This window comes from Mauremys reevesii, linkage group 3 (genome assembly GCF_016161935.1).
Source record: "Mauremys reevesii isolate NIE-2019 linkage group 3, ASM1616193v1, whole genome shotgun sequence".
Lineage (NCBI taxonomy): Eukaryota > Metazoa > Chordata > Testudines > Geoemydidae > Mauremys > Mauremys reevesii.
Window position 1 is genome coordinate 197,552,436 of NC_052625.1, and position 21,662 is coordinate 197,574,097.

Below are 21,662 nucleotides of genomic sequence, written 5' to 3' on the forward strand. Positions count from 1 at the left end.
AAAACCTCCTCTAATGACACCTCAGTCTAGGACAGTACCTCAGATGTGTCACCTAAAAAGAATGGCTCAGGTTTGGGAATCTCCCTTACCAGGGGCGGCAAGCCCCGGGGGGCGCTCTGCCGGTGCCGCGAGGGCAGCAGGCAGGCTGCCATCGGCGGTTTGCCTGTGGAGGATCTGCTGGTCCCGCGGCTTCGGTGGACCTCCCGCAGGCAAACCGTCGCAGGCAGCCTGCCTGCCGTGCTTGGGGACGCAAAATCCCTAGAGCCGCCCCTGTCCCTTACATCCTCAGCCATGACGACCAATGCAAAGAATTCATTTAGCTTCTTCCCAATGGCCTTATCGTCCTTTAATGCTCCATTAGCATCTTCACCATCCAGTGGTCCCATTGATTGTTTTGCTATTTCTTTTTGAGTCTTTGGCTAGCTGTTCTTCAGATTCTTTTTTGGCCTTGCTAATTGTATTTGTACACTTGACTTGCCAGAGTTGATGCTCCTTTGCACTTTCCTCAATAAGATTTAACTTCCACTTTTTAAAGAATGCCTTTTTGCCTCTTACTGCTTCTTTTACTTTGTTGGCTAGCCATGGTGGTACTCTTTTGGTTCTCTTACTATGTTTTTTAATTTGGGGTGTACATTTAAGTTGAGTCTTGATTGTGGTGTCTTTAAAAAGTTTCAGTGCAGCTTGCAAGGATTTCACTTTTGGCATTGTACCTTTTAATTTCTGTTTAACTAACTTCCTCATTTTTACATAGTTCTCCTTTCTGAAATTAAATGCTACCATGGTGGGCTTTCCCTGCCACAGGGATGTTCAATTTAATTACATTATGGTCACTATTACCAAGAGGTCCAGCTATATTCACCTCTTGGAGCAGATCCTGTGCTCCGTTTAGGACTAGGGATTGTCTCTCCTCTTGTGGGTTCCAGGACTACTGCTCCAAGAAGTAGTCATTTAAGGTATCAAGAAAATTTATCTCTGCATCCCATCCCGAGGTGACGTAGCCAGTTTATATGGAGGTAGTTGAAATCCCCCCTTATTATTGAGTTTCTTATTTTAATAGCTTCTCTAATCTCCCTGACCAGTTCACAGTCACTATCACCATCCTGGTAAGGTGGGTGATAATATATCCATACTGCTATATTATTATTATTATTCAAGCCTGGAATTACTATCCATAGAAATTCTATGGAACAATTTGGTTCATTTAAGACTTTTATTTCATTTGACTCTATGTTTTCTTTCACCTATAGTGCCAGTCCCCCACCGGCATGACCTGTTCTGTCCTTCCGATATATTTTGTACCTTGGTATTACTGTGTCCCATTGATTATCCTCATTCTACCACATTTCTGTGATGCCTATTATATCCATATCCTCATGAGGCACTCTAGTTCAACCTTCTTATAATTTAGATTTCTAGCATTTGTATATAAGCACTTAAAAATTGTCACTTTTTAGCTGCCTGCCATTACATGTAGTAATAGAATGGGACTCTTTCATTTGACTGTTTCTCATCAGATCCGACCCATATTTTATCTTCTATCCTCTCCTCCTTACAAGGATATAGATAATCTCCATTAATAGAGCCTCCCCTAAGGGATGTCTCTGTCCCAATCACATGCACTTCCATACCTGTCAGCTTTCCTCCGGCCCTTTGTTTAAAAACTGCTCTATGAGTCCAGCTCAGTAGGTTCTCAAATGAACATTGCTTCACGCTTCTGTTGATTTTAGAAGCAAGGAACAACTACTGGATTCTCAGTGATCCCGCTCAGAGAATCAGTCATGCCATTGCCTCTCCAAAGGAGAGAGACTCTCAAGGCATGTATATGTGACCAACTTTTGCCAACACAAGATATGTCGGCATACAGCTGTTGTACTCAGCATATGTGCATGTATATACTTGGCTTCTCGCATTAGCACTGCGCGTTCTTACCAGGAGTGCTTGAGTCAATGCCAAGTGGTGTGGGAAAGTGTCCTACCATTCAGGAAGAGATAAGGCTGCCAGCCTTAGAAACCTTCAGGAGAGGATTGGAGAGTTCCTCTGTGAGTTTCATCTAGATCTATTAGGAGGATTTAAGGAACATGCCTGTGAACATAAACAAACTGCTCCACCTGGCCTCCCCTGCCTCACGCTACAGGGGAATGAAAACCACATAACAACTCTACTTCTCTTTGTTGTATCGCTACCTCTTTTAGTATGAGTAAATTATTGTATTGTTGAAAAGGAACCCCTGGATGTTGAACCCGGCCCTTTCTGCTGCCAACTCCAACGGGCAGAAGAGTTACACTTCACTGCTAATTAAATCATATGGGCTTACTTCCTGAGTTACAGGAGAAGAACATACCCATCTAAGGAATTTTCTACATGGGAAATTTACTGGCATATCTATACCAGTGTAATTATACCACTCTAGGTCTCGTCTATATTTAAACTTTAGGCTAGCATAGCTACAGTGTGGTGTGGCGTGGACACAACTAAGTTGATTGAAGAATGCTTCCATTGACCTAGCTACCAACACTCAAGGAAGTGGTGTTCCTACAACAATGGAAGAACTTCTTCCATTGGTGTAGGCTGTGTCTACACTAAAGGTTTCTGCTGGCATAATTACAGGGACATAGCTGTGCCAGTATAGCCCCTGAACTGTAGACTTACCCATAGTTATTCTGGTACAACACCCTGTCCGGAGACTCTTGTTTCCCAGCAAGAGGACGTTTTCAAAGTTTAATGTATGTCCCTCTGGAAGGGGTTTTAGTAAGCACCAGAGTTCTAGGGACCCAACCTGGGCTCATGTGTCTGACGAAGTGGGTATTCACCCACGAAAGCTTATGCTCCAATACATTTGTTAGTCTATAAGGTGCCATAGGACTCTTTGTTGCTTTTAACCTGGGCTCAGTTTGCCTTGCAGAGAAATTGATCCCTTCCCCAGGCTATTTTCCTCTCCTCTGGGAAAAAACCCTCTTTTCTTAAAGGCCGACCCTCCCTGGGTGTGTCCGAGTCCAGCTACCGCACTGCTCAGTGCTTTTGTTGTTGGGAGTTTGCTGAAACTGTCTTCTCCCCCTGACATTCCCATCCTCCATCTCAGGAGTCCTGAATGGAAAACACCTTTTGGAGACAGGATCAATGTTCTTTACCAGTCACACCCACATTCATCACCACAGAGCTTGACACTTGAGTGCTCACTGGAGGCCTCGGTAGGATAAATGGGGTAGAACAGCTGTATCCGTGCTAGAGGTCATTTTTTAGTTTAACTTTGCTAATATGTAAGGGCTTGATTTTGCCAGACTACCTCCTCACTCCCGATAACTTCATTCATTTGGATGGCAGAACTCAGAGAGCAAGAAGTGCTGAGTGTGAGGGAAGGTGGCAGAATCTGGCCCTGTATCCACTCATTGTGCCCTGTGCATTTCTTGTGCTGCTGTTGAGGCGACAGCCAGGTCTTGCAGGGCTGCTTTCATGGCTGGTGCAGAGCACAGAGCCTAGCAGCCCCAAAAGAACAAGTTTTAGCCTGGGCTCCTATCTCTGGGTAGCAAATGAACCAGCAAAAAGAACTCCAGTTCAAGCCAGGACTCTGGCAGACCCACTACCCCAGAGCTGTGGACTCCAAAACACACACAGTTTACTATAAAACCTTTGTAAATTAAGAAAAAGGTTTTTCACATATATAATAACTGAGCTCTTAAACAAGTTTATTAAGACTTTCAGTATTATATTTTATTAAGATGTAACAATATCTTTTATTTGAAAGTATTAAGATCTAACTTTAAACACTAAGGGGAGAAAAAAGGTCAATTAGCATCCCCCACAGTTTATTCTTTGCTTGATGTTGGCTGACTACTCCATGGATAGAGAGTGATTTCACCGTTTTGGGTACCCTGCCATTAGGGCATATGAAATCCAATTCTCCTTCCTTTCAGTCACACAATAACACTAACATTTCATAGATTCAAAGGCCAGAGGGGACCATCGTGATTTCATCACCCCTGCATCAAAGATGTAAGTAAATTTTAATCAAACTCAGCCAAAATCAATCATCTTGGCAAAGTGGGTGTGTCTGTGCAAATAAGGTCTGCTCAGGAAGACTTATCCTCCAGTTCATCAATATAGGTTAGAAGAGAGCTCATTCTGCCCAGTGGCTTCACTTTCTTCCAAATACTTTCTGTTGTGATATGCTCCACTGGGCTTCTAGCCCTTCTGTTATCTTTGGGTAAATGGCCAGGCTTATGCTGTGAGACTAGGTAGACACATGCACAGAGAAAGAAAACTGGTAAGGTTAGGACACCACAGGTACCAAGAAAGTGTTTAAACTTCTTTGTCAATTGTTGTTATGTTTAACAACTATTTCCTTCTAATGGTTTGTCAGTTCTTAGCAGAAAAACTTGGTTAAAGACTCCACAGATGGACTGTTTCAGTCCAGGGCTGGGAACATCACATACATTTCTTTGGGGTCTCCAAAGAGGCCTTGAGCAAAAGAGGGAAGATCAGACTTGACTTTCCTGATATTTCTTAGGTAAATCACAAGCAAAAAGGAAAACACTTTAAAACAAAAGCCCATCAGGTTCATGGATGTCTGATAAAGAGGCAAAAAGGACACAGGTCCAATGTAATTTTCTCCTTTGCAATTAACCTGCAATGACGGGTTAAAAATCTGCAGGGCATTATAGCATTAAAAGGGCAGGAGAATTTTTCTCAAACTTCAGCCAAGTTTCACTGCACCATTCCGTTGGTTCTGAAAGGAGGTCAAGGCGGGATTTGTTTGGCAGAGGAAGGCGAAGAGGAGGTGTTTCTTACTATTTGTGTGTGTGTGTGGGGATAGTTATTTTATCTGAAGTTGTTTGTCCATCCTGAACTGTGACACCTTCATTTTCCAGCCCCTCCAAAACCCAGGTGTAGTCACCAGTGCTACAGCCAGGTGCCAATTAAGGGCAGATGCTTGGGTTCCAGTCAGCAGTTGGAAAGGATCAGGTGGAACATCAGCACCTGTGGGGACAGAAGAGGACTGAACTGGCCAGTCAGGCTGATGTTTCTGTTTCTTGTGTCTCCACTGGGCAGGGAAGATTCCAGTGCCCCCATCATATCTCTATGGAGAAAGTGGCAGGAGAGGTGATCACCATGGCTGCCTCCCTCCACCCAGAGCAGACAACTGCAACAGAGTGCAATGACTGGGGAGGGTTAAATGGCAGGTCACCACTACTCCAAACCCCTTCCAAGGAGACATAAGACAAAGTGGAAAAAGGCACTGCAATAAGGGGGTCAAAGCGTCCAGATGTGGAGGAGGGAGTTGCTCCAGTATAACTACAGAGGTATGATTATACTGGTATAGGTAGGCCAGTAGATTTCCTCATGTAGCTAGGCCTGTTTTGCTCCTGTAACTTAATAGAAATGCCTGTCTAATGTAACATGTGGTGAAGCATAAGGTTAGATGATTCTAAATGTGTGTCAGCTCTTTGTTGTCTTAAAATCATTTTCTCCATTTGCTAAATAAATCCACTTGTTCTCAGAAAGTTGTTTGTCACTAGGTCTTGTCACAAGCTCCCAAAGGCAAGAGGCACAAGCCAGACTGACCTGCATGGAATAAGTGGTTGGCATAGATGGAGTGTGGTACCCAAATCCTGGTCACAGGGCATGTCTTCACTGCAGGCAGAGGTGAGTCTGCAACCTGTCTAGATATACCTGAGCTAGCTGGAGTAACAATAGCAGTGAAGCCCCAGCACCTTGGATGGCAGCATGGGCTGTAAAAGTCCACCTGGGACATTGGATACATACTTGAGTTGCTAGCTTGTGCTTCTGTGACATCACTACTATTGGTACCTGACCTAACTAGATCAAAGCTAGTTCGGGTGTGTGTATGTGAGCTGCAGCCACACCTCCGATTTCGGGGCTGACATATTCTGAGAGTGGGAGACTTGTGAAATTCCACCCCAGCACAGTCAGTGCCCAAGGCCTAATGCCTGAGTGGGACATTCAGAGACCAGCAAGGGGACAGAGGTGGAAGCAGCCCTGTATCTTCACATTCATCATAGAACCCTTTGAATTTTTCTTACATTTTTCTAAGGCATAATGTAAGCCCAAGCACTTCTCCTTCTCTGCTACCTGAATCATGTGAATGAAACAAACCCTGAGAGGTGTTTAGCACCAGCAGGCACCATTGGCTTCACCATGCTTGGCACATCAACAGTTTATGTCTGTGCTTTTGACTGTTATTGGAGAGACTGAGGGTTTGACGTGGACTCCTGTCAAGTTGGCCAAGCATCAAACTGCAGGGAGGCTCCTGGGAAATGGCCTGCAGAAGTGTATTGCTGAGCAGAATTAAACGAGCAGGTGATCGTTAGATGTACCAAGATGTTTTGCACAAACCATAGTGGCCTAACGCATCTTACACCATCTGGGATGGCACAAGATGTTTTGCACAAAGACCATGGAATATTGAGAGACAGAGTTGCAAGAATTCCAACGTCTAAACTGTGGTTGGACATTTCAAATCTTCCCCAGAAGGAGGGGTCACCTTCTGATTGGCCAACAGCAGCCTTGCCAAGAAGAAACCAAGCCTTTAGAAACTGTATAAAACAAGCAAGTTTGGTCAAAGTGTCACTCCCTGACTCTAAACTATCTGGACGAGAGAGACGGTGAACAGGACTGTCATCACCTGGCTATTGAGAGCGCCCCCTGTCTGGTAACTACTATAGCCGCTTCTCTGATAACCTTGTTAATTCTTCCTTTAAAGTTTTGTCTAGGGAGACAGCTGTGAGATCCATGCAGAGAAAATGAACACCCTTGTCAGAACCTCTTGAGTGAGTGAACTACCTGTATGAACTTTCTAGGTGTCTTAAGAAATCTCTTGGGGTTGTGTGAGGCTGAGCTGGAGAACATGCCTTCATGCAACTTGGAATGGAGCAGTAGCAAAACTAAAGGTAAAGGTAATAATTGGAGATATACCAATCTCCTAGAACTGGAAGGGACCTTGAAATGTCATTGAGTCCAGCCCCCTACCTTCACTAGCAGGACCAATTTTTGGTCCAGATCCCTAAGTGGCCTCCTCAAGGATTGAACTCACAACCGTGGGTTTAGCAGGCCAATGATCAAACCACTCAGCTATTACCCCCCCCCAATTGTTATGTTTAGCCCAGTGAAAGGTTGGTTATTTTAAAGCTATCTGAGTTAAAACCATCTGCAGGATAATGCCAGTTATCTGAATTCTCTTTATATGGAAATCCTAGTTAGCCGAATGCCCAATGTGTGTCCCCACTGTGGTGCTGCATTAGTTAATTGACCATTGATGAACAACCCTTAAGGCTGTGGGAACTGCAGTTTTGGAGGCTTTCTAGAGGAAGGAATGAGAACAACGAGAAAGGGGGATGTAAATGATGGAGAAGGTAGGGGACTAGAGGAAAGGTGGGGAGAGAGAACAGAGAGACAACAGGCAAGAAAGAAACAGATGAAGGGGTTAAGGGGAAGTGTTCAGGGAGAGAAGGGACGGGGACACAGAGGAGGAGTTAAGGGAAAGATAAGAGGGTGGATGGAGAGGAATGAAGAGAGGCAGCAATAAGGGGAAGAAAAGAAGGAGAGATGCAGGAAGAGGAGATGTAGCCACATGGGACAGGAGCCTCCTTAGTGCTGATTAAGTGCTTTGAAACACTGTCAGCCCTGGGCTCTGCAAACACCAGTACAAATAATGAGGGGCGGAGCTGGCTCTCTCCTCCAGCACTATGAGTGCCAGGAAATAGCATGAAGCTTGACATCTAAGCACCTTACTTGCTTTATGTGTGGTGTTAAAGCATATAAAATATGTAAATGTGTGATAACTCCCCACCCTGCACTTGGACAAAGGAAGAGGAAGAACCTTTGAATTTACTGGAAAGCGAAATGTTCTTTCCACTATTCAAATATTTAGTTACCTTTGAATGTTTAGTAAAAGTGGCCTAAACCCGAAGGTTACTGGTGAAATTCCAGAGACACTGGAATGGTTGCAATGAGAAGTTCTCAGCCAGGAGCAGGGGCATGTCACACTTTCTAGGTGGTAGCTGTCAACCTTCTAGTAATTCAGTAATTATAAGGTGTCACAATGTCATTTACTCAAATTTGGCCTGGCTGCCCTTCCCCATCATGATGCAGGGGCAACGGGGTCAAACCTGAGAGATACTGAGGGTGGCCAGGCCAAATCTGAGTGAGTGGTCTTGTGCCCCCATATGCCTGTTAACAAGGCCATTCACTTAAACATGGCCCTCCATCATGACTGTACATTTGCAACCTCATGAGTGAGTGACGTTGTGAACTGGCACATGGGGTTACAACACTCGTTAGAAGTCTTGGATGCTGAAATTAACAACTACAGCCCTGAGAACTTTGTGACTACTGAGGTAAGTGCTTTGAAATGCTCCCTGATACAATAAGCCATTACCACAGCTAGGTGGCTGTATCCATCTCGAGATTGTAAAAGGGCAGAGGGCAGGGGCAAGTAAAATAAATGCTAATATGGGGCAAGATTGAAAAAAGGTTGAGAACTACTGGTTTAAATCAATATCTGCATTATGTGACTGGGGTTTAATGTATGAGAACTAATTGAATTGTCAGTCTTGGTACTTACATAACTTGCCTGAGTTTCTAAATTCTAACCATAAAGTTCTTTGGTTGCAATGACACAGGCACTCCCATAATTCCATTGGTGAACAGGCTGATCCAAAATGAACAACAATTGGAATTTAAACATTTTTGTGTCATGAACAAAATACCATGGTTCTGGCACAGCTTGTCTGTATGGCCTATAACCCCCATGTCATTGCTCCAACTCCTCTTGAAACCATTAAATGAAAGTATCAGAGGGGTAGCCGTGTTAGTCTGGATCTGTAAAAAGTGACAAAGAGTCCTGTGGCACCTTATTTCACCCACAAAAGCTTATGCTCCAATACTTCTGTTAGTCTATAAGGTGCCACAGGATTCTTTGTCGCATTAAATGAAAAGGATTTGTAGCAGGTATGTAGCAGGTACATTCAGATTAATCCACATGAGTTCATAGAAAAACAAACAGCTGCTTAGACCATGGTAGCCTAAACATCCATGTGTGGCTTCAGTATTCCATAGAGATTAATTAGTGTGTTTTCATTCGATTGTATTGTCTTTTCCTTTAAAATAACGGATTTCTAAGGAGAAGAAAGATAGAAACAGCCATTTCCCCAATCACACACCCGTTCCACCGTGACACACAAGCACTTGTCAGCATTATGATTTCACAACAACTAGATTTTATTAAAAGGAGACAAGCCAATCTCTTTCTGGGTGATAAAAGGCTCTCATTTGGATTTCTCCAGATCACGAGGTTCTTTGCATCCCCAGGGATCAGTGTGCCCTAACCTTACCAGTTTTCTTTCTCCGTGCATGTGTCGGTCTATCTGGTCCCACAGCATAAGCCTGGCCATATACCTGCAGAAAATGGAAGGGCTAGAATCCCAGTGGACTGTAACACAACACAAAGCATTTGGAATAAATTAAAGCCATTGGTCGGAATGATTTCTTTTGTATTCTTTATTGATGAACTGGAGAAAAAGGCCTCCCGAGCAAACCTTATTTGCATAGACACACCTACTTTGCCAAAGTGATCAATTTTGGTTGGTTTTGATTAAAATTCACTTACATCTTGGATGCAAGGGTGATGAAATCACAATGGTCACTTCTGGCCTTGGAATCTATGAATCTGTGAAATGTTGTTATGGTTGTTGTGTGACTGAAGGGAAAGACAATTGTATGTAATATGCCTTAATGACGGGGTCACCAAAACTACGATTTCTCTCTCGATGCGTGGGATAGTGAGCCAATGCCAATGGAATGAGAGACTTTGGGGGAATGGGTGTTTGTGTTTGGTGAGGAGTCTAAGGCTTGGTCTACACTGGGGCAGGGAATCAATCTAAGTTACCTAACTTCAGCTACGTGAATAACAGAGCTGAAGACGACATACTTATCACACTGCAGTGAGTCGACTGCTGCTGCTTCCCCGTTGACTCCGCCTGCGCCTCTAGTGGTGGTGGAGTACAGGAGTCGATGGGAGAGCGCTTGGGGATTGATTTATCGCGTCTAGACTAAAAGCGATAAATCGACCCCCGCTGGATTGATTGCTGCCCGCCGATCTGGCTGCTAGTGTAGACATACCCTAAGAGTTCTAGAGGCTATTTGACTTTTCTTTTCCAGTGTTCAAAGGCAGACTTCAATGCACTCCATTAAAAGTCATTGTCACTTCTTCTAATCAGTGGTAATGAAATTGTTGATAAACTAGTTTAGTTTCTCAGCTATTAAACATTAAAGATTTTCTGCAAACTCTTGGTGCTCCTGGGTCCACAGCTCTGAGACAGGGGATCTACAAGAGCATTGGCTTGAACTAGGGTCCTTTTTATAGCTTGGTTCCCTACCCCATGTCAGCAGCCTTGGAGTCCTGGCTAAAACTTGGACTTTTGGGGTTGCTAGACTCTCAGCTCTGCAACAGGCATGAAAGCAGCCCTGGGAGACCTGACTGTAGCTGGGGCTCTCAGGGCTGGCCAGGCTCTTCACTCTGTGAAATTTCACTGAGACATTTGGCAAATTCAGTTTTGCAGCATGATCCCAAATTCCAAAGACCCCAAATTTCCAACAAACCAAAAATCCTGAGTGGATTTGGCCACCTCCAGTGTGACTTAAGAGTGAAGCCGTTTAATGTAACATACAGTGAAGCATAAGGTTAAAGGACCATAAACATGTGTGTTGGCTCTTTGTTGTCTTAAAATAATTTTTCTCGAATGCTTTGTTCCATTAGCTAAATAAACCAATGTGTTCTCAGAAGGTTGTTTGTCACTGTATAGCTCTTGTCACAAGCTATCAAAGGCAAGAAGCACAAGCCTGACCAACCTGTATGGTAACAAGTGGTTGGCATAGAAGGGGTGTTGTACCCAAATCCTGGTCATAGGGTATGTCTTCATTGCAGGCAGAGGTGTGTCTGCACCCTGTTTAGACGTACCTGAGTTAGCTTTATCTAGCTGTCTGGCATAACAATAGCAGTGAAGCCCCAGCAGCTTGAACAGAAGCAAGAGCTGTAAAAGTTCTCCTGGGACCCTGCAGATATATTCGAGTTGCTAGCCTGTGTCTCCATGGCACCACTGCTATTGGTACCTTAGCTAGCTAGATCAAAGCTAATTCTGGTGTTTGTCTGTGTGCTGCAGTGACACTTCTGATTGCAGCGTAGACATATCCTGAGAGTGGGAGACTTTTGAAATTCCAGCCCAGGACAGGTTAGTACCCAACCCTTGTGCCTAAGGGGGACATCCAGAAACCAGTGAGAGGACAGAGGTGCAAAGAGCCCTGTGTCTTGACATCTATCATAGAACCCTTTCTCGCATTTTTCTTACATTTTCCTAGGCAGACTGTAAGCTCAACCACTTCTCCTTCTCTCCTGCCTGAATCATGTGAACGAGTCGAACCCTGAGAGAGCACCAGCCGGCACCACTATCTTCACCAGGCTTGACACATCAGCAATTTGTGTCTATACTTTTGACTATTATTGTTAAGACTGAGGGTTTGACAGGGAGTCATGTCAAGTTGGCCAAGCATCACACTGCAGGGCCATCCCAGGGAACTGGCCTGCAGAAATAAGTTGCTGCTTAGAGCTAAACTACCTGGTGTTCGTTATATGTCCCAAGATGTTTTGTACAAACCTTGGTGGCCTAACGTGTCTTACACCATCTGGCATGGCACAAGATGTTTTGTGCAAAGACCATGGAATTTTCCAGAGACAGAGTTGCAAGAATTCCAACGTCCAGAATGTGGTTGGATATTTCAAATCTTCCCCAGAAGCAGAAGTGACTTTCGGATTGGCCGACAGCAGCTTTACCAAAATATATAAAGCTGGGAGTTTTGGTCTAAGCAACACTCCCTGAAGCTAAACTATCAGGACGAGAGAGACAGTGAGCAGGACTGTCATCACCTGGCTACTGGGAGCGCCCCCGTCTGGTAACTACTATAGTCACTTCTCTGATAATAACCCTGTTAATTCTTTCTTTAAAGTCCTGTCTAGGGAGACGGCTGTGAGATCCAGAAATAGAAGAAGAACACAGCTGTCATAACCCCTTGAGTGAATGAGCTACCTGAATGAATGTTCTAGGTATCTCGAAGAACCTCTTGGGTTTCTGTGAGGCTGAGCTGGAGAACATGCCTTCTTGCTAGTTTGAATGGAGAAGTAGCAAAACTACACTCATTATGTTTATTCTAGTGAAAAGTTGGTTATTTTAAAGCTATCTGAGTTAAAACCATCTACAGGATAATTCCAGTTACCTAAATTCCTTTTATCCACAAATCCTACTTATTCGAATGTCCAGTGTGTGTCCCCCTGCAGTCCTGTGGCAGTTAATCACCCCTTGATAAACTAACCTTAAGGCTGTAGGAAGTACAGTTTGGGAGGATTTCCAGAGGAAGGGATGAGGACAGCGAGAAAGGGGGATGTAAATGATGGAGAAGGTAGGGGAGGTGAGGAAAGGTGTGGAGAGAGAAAAAAGAAACAACACACAAGAAAGAGACAGAGATAGGGGTTAAGGTGAAGACTGAAAGGGGAAGAGTTCAGGGAGAGAAGGGACAGGGGAGACAGAGGAGGAGTTAAGGGAAAGATAAGAGGACGGATGGAGAGTAATGAAGAGAGGCAGAAATAAGGGTGACATAGAGAAAAGGAGAGAAAAGAAGGAGAGATGCAGGAAGAGGGGATGTAGCCGCATGGGACAGGAGCCTTCTTAGCGCTAATGAAGTGCTTCCAAGCACTGTCATCCCTGGGCTCTGCAAACACCAGTACAAATAACGAGGGGCGGGGCCGGCTCCCTTCTCCAGCGCTATGAGTGGAGGAAATATCATAAACAGAATAATCTAACCATCTTTCTTCTTCTTTCTGTAATTTCTTAATTGCTTTAAGTACTGTGTTAAAGCATGTAAATGTGTGATAACTCCCCCCCACACACTTGGACAGAAAGAGGAAGAAGCTTTGAATTGGCTGGTAAGTGAAACACTGTTTCCACTATTTCAGTATTTAGTGAACTTTGAATATTTAGTGAAAGTGGCCAAAGACCGAAGGTTACTGGTAAAATTCCAGAGAGGCTGGAATGGTTGCAATGAGAGGTTCTCAGCCAGGGGGAAGGGTAGCATCGAGCCTTCTAGTAATTCAGTAATTACACAGTGTCACAACATCACTCATGCAACTTTGGACCGGCTGCCCTTTCCCATCAGGATGGAGAGGCATCGGGCCAAATTTGAGTGACATTGAGGGTGGCCAGGCCAAATTTGAGTGAGTGGTGTTGTGCACCTAGGTGCCAGGTAACAAGGCCATTCACTTAAATATGGCCCGTCGTCATGACTACACATTTGCAGCCCCATGCGTGAGTGACATTGTGACTTGGCACATGGGGTCACAATAGGGTCACAATACCCACTAGCAGGCTTCTAGGCTGAAATTAAGAAATATGGCCCTGAAAACTTTCTGACTGTTGATGTAAGTGCTTTGAAAAGGCCACCTGATACCACAAGCACCTTCCCACAACTAGGTGGCAGAATCCATCTCGCTACTGTAAAAGAGTGGAGGGCAGGTGCAGTTAAAATAAATGCTAATATTGGACAAGACTGAAAAAAGGTTGAGAACCGCTGATTAAATCATGATCTGCATGGTGTTTCTGGGGTTTAATATGTAATAACTAGCTAATTTGTCAGTCTTAGTACTTAAGTAATCTGTCTGAGTTTAAAAAATCTAATGTTAGAGTTCTTTGGTTGCAATGACACAGGCACTTCCATAATTCCATTGGTGAACAGGCTGATCCGAAATGAACAAGAATTGGAATTTAAACATTCCTACTTCAATGTTGGTAGCAAAGTCATCTCCCGAGGGTAGCTATAGAACCAGTATCAAGTTTTCCTAAATAATAAGACTGTGATAAAACCCTAAATGAATTGATGTGATTTATTATTTCTTTGTAAATGGAAACATCACATGATGAATTCATTTTTAGAAATTTCATAAACATGAACATCCAACCACCTTTCTTTAACTTTATGTAATTTCTTAATTGCTTTTAATTCTATTTTGGGCAATAAAATACATAATGTGTGATAAATGTCTGTACTTTGGCTAAGGAAAAAGTGATTTCCATGAGAAAGCTAATGTAAGCCATTGGTTAATTAAAATTATTTAAAAAACATCTCTTCTTAAAAGAACACATATCAAAAATGTCATTTAGATTATAGCAATGTTTATACAGGTCAGCATGTCATAATCCCCAGTGTCCTAGTGTTCTCTGTCTCCTCTCTGTCTCAGTGTCTCTTCTCTCCAGTGACTCTGAGTTCCCAGCCAACCTTCAGCCATGAAGATATTTTACTTGCTCTTTGCTGTTGTCTTCTTGGTGCTCATGGATGCACCAGGTAAGATGTCAGGGAAAACAATCAGTGATGCAGAGGGATATCTGGCTGTCTGGTGCATTCCATTAGAAAAAAAATTCTAACTTTTTCTTATGAACTCTAGGGCCTGTCCCCAAGAACAACCATTGAGATTTGACTGAATTATGACCACTCAAAACAAAATCCACGTCCTCTCAGTGTTTTCCTCAGATCTTGCTGAGGCTTGCTGTGTAAGCTACCTCACATTCTATCTGCACAGCATGTGCTCTTCTTATAACGGGCAATCACAGTACTGAACGTATGGATGGAATGCTGACAAATGTAGTCTGGCCAACCCCTTATATACTGGTGGGTTTCGGAGATGGTGCATAGAGCTAAGAGTCAGGAGACCATGTCTTAAATTATAACTTCTGCTGTTTCTTAGTGTTAATAATTCTGTGCCTTTCACAATCTGACTTATTATAAATCAGGCTTCATTTCCCACTGAGATGTTATACTGCTGGGAATAGAACCCAGATCTAGAAAATGGCAGCCACTCACATCTATCTCTTAGCCCCACTGGATCTCAAAACCGTACTTAGCTTTTTTATGAGAAATAATATCATCTCGGGGGGTGGGACAGTGTTTGCAGACATGACAATGAATCATTTAGGGTTTCAGTTTCTACCAGTTGGTTGTAGATAAATTTGTGAACACACAACAAAGCTTCTAAACTAAATATTCTAAAAGCTTTGGCTGTGCACATTTGGGCTGCCCTTTTAAAATAACAGGCCAATCAGGTAAAACCAAACATTGGCAATTAGAAAGAAACTATCCCCGAGTGAATTTTGCAAAGAAAATTTGAGCCCAGTATCACAGACAGGCAATAATTCAAACCCGAATGGACTTTTTCATGCTCCTCTCTTCCAGAAAGTTATAGTTATCCAACCCAACACTAAGCCAGTCAACCCTACTTAATCAAATATTCACGATGATACCACATAGCACATCACTGTTAGAGCCAGAGGGAATCAAAACCAAATCCCATCCACAAAGGGAAGTTAATAATGCAGGCAGCCCCTTGCTTACCATCCCTTAAAGGCATGGGGCAGCAAAGGATGCCTGTGCTCAGAGCTATGGTTCTAAAATTTCCAGATGGAGACTCAGTGCCCCTTTTTAATTAAATCGCTCCATTCTCTTCTTAGAGGCTACCATTGAACTTGGAGAGAACTACAACCATTTAAATAGTATTAACACTGCAATAAACTTTTACACTTGGAGATATTGGGGCTGACTTGGCCTGGTCTCAGTGAATGGGAAATGCCTGGCATCCCCCCTAGAATCACAGCCCTTATTTACCTGCTCTGCAGAATGAAAATTAAGACTCTTTTTTTTCCCCTCAGGATTCTCCCAGGCCTTGGTGACCTCGAGGGGATGTAAACGCCGTGGGGGTTCCTGCCACTTTTGGCAATGTGACACCACTTCTACATACTTTGACAAATGCATTCCAATTGGCCATTGCTGTATAAAGTAAGCGCAACATTCCTCAAGGGAAACCCTGCAGTGTGAACAGAACTGTTCATTACTCTCTTTCTATTTAAGAGCCGATGAATCCTTCCATCCTTAAAGCAGCTCAGCTCTGAGCCCTTTATTTCCCCCCCTTTTGAAGACCAGGGGAGGTAATTATAAGAATCTTGGGGATTTCAATGTTTATATTGTTCAGAAGAATTTGAATGTTTTAAGCATGAAGGTTCCTCTCTAAAGTTAATTCGGCCACCTTGCAAATCTGCAACCCTTTCTATTCCTATTCTGTTTGTTTCCAACTGTATGTGCAATAAATTATAAAGGCTGTGTCCTGGTCTGAACCCTCACTTGAAACTGGGCGGTTTCAAAGTGAGGACCAGCATGTCTTCCCCCCACCCCAAAATCCTAGGGTAGGTCTCCCCTTCGGCTGCCACCACCCGGTCAATTCCGTGGGCCGGGACACCCCTGTTCCCCCCTGTCTTCCTTCAAAGACACTCCCTGGGAACACAGATCCACTCACAGAGGAGGAACCTTCCCCCTCCCTCTCCCCTAGCCACTCTGGGGAGATTTCTGATTCAACTGCCTGAATCAAACCCAGGAGGAACTGTCTCTTCCCCCCTCACCTTCCCCTGAATTTCCACAGAAGAAGGAATTTACCAAGTCCAAAGAAAAGAAAAGAATTTATTAAGAGAACAAAAAGAAAATACAGAATCTCTATGAGCCCAAGCTGGACACTCATAGGGTATAACCTTATTAATCTCTGGAGAGAATCCCCTCTCCCCCTTTCTCAGTAAAAAGCAATATCAGCAAACAGGAATAAAGCATTTCCTTTAGCAAACACCCAATTGCAAATGTAGAAAACAAATCATAAGACTAATTCGCCTTCCTAATTAATACTCACTATTAATTAGTAGAAACTACTCCAGGAGAACTTGGAGACATGACTGTCTCTCTTAGATTCAAAAAGAGAACTCTCACAAAGAACACAGACAAAGGCTTCCCTCCACAGAGATTTGAAATTATCTCATCTCTGATTGGTCCTTTGGTCAGGTGGTCACCAGGTACTGCATGTTAACCCTTTACAGGTAACACAGACTTTAACCCTTAACTATCTGTTTATGACAGGCTGTTCTGCTTGTCAAATTAAAGTTGCGGCAGGAACAGGTTCTAGAGAAAAAGTCAGGAGGATAAGAGACTTTCCCACCAACTAAATCACCAGAGAAGGTGATTGGGAAGAAGAGATGTGATGCTGGGAGGTCCTTGGGCTTCCAGAGTGGGAGCCAGGATCTAGCATGCTACCAACTGCATTGCTGATCTGCTGGCCAATTCACTGAGCATGCCCAGAGATCCCTGCTCTCAGGAGGCAGGGCTATTAGCATTGGACTGCTTCCAGAACAGAGTCAGGCCTCAGGCAGAATTAAAGTTTCCCTGCGTTCTTTCAGAGTTAGTGATCTATCACCTAAATAATGATGTCTCATTTTAGCTTCAGCTGTGGACAAGGTGTGTTTGATAGAACAACTGTACATGGATGTGAGTCGTTCTTTTCTAGAGTATAATCTTTGTAGGCAGCCAATTCACCCATTTATATACCTATAACTATCCATTTTGAAACGCTAACAGAATGTTGCAATGTGGACAATGGATTCCCTGTGGTGGAGTTAACCAAGAAGCTGTTCACTCAACTTTCAGTGAATGGGCAATTCCTCCCATGCCATTTGATTTGAAATAGAACATTGTATTATTCTTGTTCTATAGGAAGACATCAAAGAATTTGATTCTCTTTTCTATGTACAGGCAATAGTTTGACTGATTGTCTCTGGGAATTTGGCAGACAGCCACTTGCTTCTAAAATCATCAGATCCTGCCTCAATGGAACCTTGAAGTGCTGTCCAGATCATCAAGGAAAACCCTTGTGAGCTGGAGAAATTCCAGAAGGGAGCCTTTGCATCACCCATATAAGATTTGTCACTCTCCTTTTAATAAAAGCAAGTTGGTGTGAGATCATCATGCTGAAGTGTGTGTATGTGGATGGGAGGCAAGGGAGCTGCTTCTATCATTCTCCTTTAGAAATCATCTGGTTTATATTTTTTACAATTAAAAATACAATAAATCACCCTAAAAAAAATCCCTATCATATGTTAATACCACACACGGGTATTTATAAACAATGGCCCACACATCTCTGTAGGTTCCATTGAGTTCCTAAGGGTAGATCTTTATTTCTTACAATTGTTACAAATCCTTTCAGTTTATGGTATCAGAGGAGCTGGGTTCAGTCCCAGCTTGACTGTACAGTGTGTAATTTTCACCACAGTGCTCCATTCACCAGCCCTACCCTCTGCTCTGAAACATCATAGTCAAAACTGAAGAGAACAGAGGAAATCAGGCCAAGCTTCTTTTAGGCTCTGAGCCCTAATTCTCCTTCCTTTTACAGTGAGGGCTGTAAATCAGGAGTAACTCTACTGAAGTCATTGTAGCTATGCTCATGTAAACTGGTGTAAGTAAGATCAAACTCAAGCACAAGATTGTTCATAAAGCGATGAGAACAAAAGAAAAAGGTTTCAGTTATTTCAGCTTGTCACAAGATATCCAATTGGCCATATCTGATCCTACTCCAAAGGTTCCCCGAAACGAACCTGAGCCATTGCACCATGCATCAGAAATTTGTGCCTTGGGGAAGTTTTTAACCTAAGTTGGTAGAAATAAGCTTAAGGGGTCTTTCATGAGGGTCCCCACATCTGTACCCTAGAGTTCAGAGTGATGAGGGAACCCTGACAGTACCTCAGCTGGCTAGTTCCGGTGTGTGTCCATGTGCTGCAGTCACACTTCTGATTGTAGGGTAGACATATTCTGAGAGTGGGAGACTTGTGAAATTCCACCCCAAGACAGGTCAGTGCCTAATGCCTCAGGTGGACATTCAGAGACCAGCAAGGGGACAGAGGAGCAAGCAGCCCTCTAATCTTGACATTCATCCTAGAACCTTTCAAACTTTTCTTACATTTTCCTAGGCAGAGTGTAAGCCCAACCACTTCTCCTTCTCTCCTACCTGAATCATGTGGGTGAGATGAACCCTGAGAGGTGCTTAGCACCTAGGGTGACCAGATGTCCCTATTTTATAGGGACAGTCCCAATTTTGGAGTCTTTTTCTTATATAGGCTCCTATTACCACCCCATTTCGATTTTTCACACTTGCTGTCTGGTCATCCTATTAGCACCAGCAGGCACCATTGCCTGCACCAAGGTTGGCACATCAACAATTTTGTGTCTGTACTTTTGACTATTATTGTTAAGACTGAGGGTACGACTGGGGAACACACCTTCATACCAGTTTTACTGGAGAAGTAGCAAAACTACATGATTTAATTCCAGTTATCCAACTTCCTTTTAATCCTAGTTATCTAAATGCGCAGCTTGTCCCTGATGCAATCCTGTGTTAGTTAATCACCGATTGATGTACTAACCTTAAGTTTGTGGGAACTACAATTTGGGAGGATTCCAGAACTGGAGATGAAGACGATGAGAAAGGGTGGGGGGAAATGAGGGAGAAGGAAGCAGAGGAGAGAGATAACAGACACACACACAAAAGAAAACAGACGAAGGGTTAAGGTGAAGACTGAAAGAAAAAGGATTCAGGGAGAGAAAGGACAGGGGGAGATACAAAAAGAGTACAGGGAAAGATAGCAGGGCTGGAGGGAGGGGAACAAAGGGAGACCGAGAGGAGGTTGGAGCAGAGGAAAGGGGTAGGAAAGAAGGAGAGATGCAGGAAGAGGGGCTGTCTCTGCATCAGACAGGAGCCTCCTTTGTGCAGCTGGAGCACTTCCAAGCACTGTCAGCCCTGCTCTGCAAGAGCTGGTACAAATAGGGAGCAGTGGGGCTGGCTTCCTCGTCTATTGGTGTGAGTGCTGGGAAATATACAGATTAGCGTCTAACCACCTTTATTCTTCTTTCTGCAATTTCTTAAAAGCTATAGAGCTGTCATGGCAAATAAATGTTCAATAATTCCCCATTCTACACTTTGACAAAAAGAGGAAAAACCTTTGATTCCTGGTAAGTGAAACAGTTTCCACTATTGGAATATTTTGTTTTCTTTGAATGTTTAGTGAAAGTGGCCTCAGACTGAAGGTTTCTGGTAAAATTCCAGCGAGACTAGAATGGTTTCAATGAGAGGATCTCAGCCAGGGGATGGGGCATGTTAAACTTTCTAGGGGCAGTGTTGCACCTTCTAGTAATTCAGTCATTATATGGTGCTGCATCACCACTCCCTGAAATTTGGCCTGGTTGCCCTTCCTCATCATGATGGGGAGGCATCTGGGACAAATTTGAGTGGCACTGAGGATAGCCAAATCAAATTAGAGTGAGTGGTGTGGAGCCCCCGTGTTCCTGGTAAAGAGGCCACTCATTCACATATGGCCGTCCATCATGACTAAACATTTGCAACCCCATCAGTGAGTGACATTGCGACCTGGCGCATGGGGTCACAACACCCACTAGCAGTCTTTTATGCTGAAATTAAGGAATATGGCCTGGAAAACTTTGTGGCTACTGAGGCATGTGCTTTGAAAAGCCCTCCTGATACCACAAATGCATCACCACAGCTAGGTGGCAGTATTCTTCCTATTATTGTAAAAGAGCAGAGAACAAGTGCAGGTAAAAAAAATGTATTAAATGTCTGTGGTGTAATGTGTGAGAACTAACTGAACTGCCTGTCTTAGTACTTACGTAACTTGTCTGATTTTCTAAATTCTAAGGTTAGAGTTCTTTAATTGCAGTGACACAGGCAGTCCTATAATTCCATTGGTGAATAGACTGATCAGAAATGAACAAGAATTTGCATTTAAACATTCCGATTTCAATGTTAGTAGCAAAGTCCCTTCCCCAGTGTAGTAAAGAACCAGGATAAGGTTTTCCTAGGTAATAAGACTGCAATTAGACCTTAAATGAATTGATGTGATTTATTATTTTTTTGGTAAGTTGTAACACCACATGATGAATTAATTCTTAGAAATTTCAAAAACATGAGCATCCAGCCACCTTTCTTTTGCTTTCTATAATTTCTTAATTGCTTTAATTCTACTTTGGGTAATAAAACACATGTGCAATAATTCTTGAGTCTGTACTTTGGCGTAGGAACTGGCGATTTCCATGGGAAATCTAATGTAAGTGGTTAAATAAAATTATTTACAAAATGACCATTTTTAAAAGATATCTTGCCTCACACAATTATATTTCTCTGAAATCCTTCTAGGACAGCTTTGGTGCTGTGTTGATAATCATTATTTTCAAGAGATTACAGGGCATATATTACAAATATAATTTGGATTAAGGCACCCTGTGAGGTGCTTAGCAGCAGTAGGCACAATTTGTGTCTGTACTTTTGACTATTATTGTTGAAACTGAGGGTTTGACATGAAATCTTGTCAAGCTGGCCAAGCACCACACTGCAGGGAGGCTCCCGGGAAGTGGCCTGCAGAAGTAAGTTGCTGATCAGAGCTCAATCAGCAGGTGTCCGTTATATGTCCCAAGATATTTTACACAAACCACGGTGGCCTAACGTGTCTTACAAAATCTGGGATGGCACAAGATGTTTTGCACAAAGACCATGGAGTTTTCCACAGACAGAGCTGCAAGAATTCCAACGTCCACATTGTGGCTGGACAGTTCAATTCTCCCCCAGAAGCAGGAGTCACTTTCTGATTGGCCAACAGCAGCTTTGCCAAGAAGAAAACAAGCCTTCAGTAACTGTATAAAACAGGCTGGTTTGATCAAAGTGTCACTCCCTGAAG

General features: G+C 43.3%; 1 long non-coding RNA gene across 6 annotated transcripts; it reads left to right on the top strand.

Moving 5' to 3' along the window:
• The first annotated feature begins 11,745 nt into the window (after positions 1-11,745).
• Positions 11,746-17,880, top strand: LOC120401792. 6 transcript variants are annotated; one of them, XR_005596735.1, is made up of 5 exons: positions 11,746-11,961; positions 12,908-12,988; positions 14,297-14,400; positions 15,759-15,885; positions 17,674-17,880. It is a non-coding gene; the product is annotated as an uncharacterized LOC120401792 (long non-coding RNA). The 6 variants fall into 6 exon arrangements; XR_005596737.1 differs by lacking the exon at positions 12,908-12,988 and having other exon boundaries at positions 11,767-11,961; XR_005596733.1 differs by lacking the exons at positions 11,746-11,961; positions 12,908-12,988 and adding an exon at positions 13,340-13,480.
• The last annotated feature ends 3,782 nt before the right edge of the window (positions 17,881-21,662 follow it).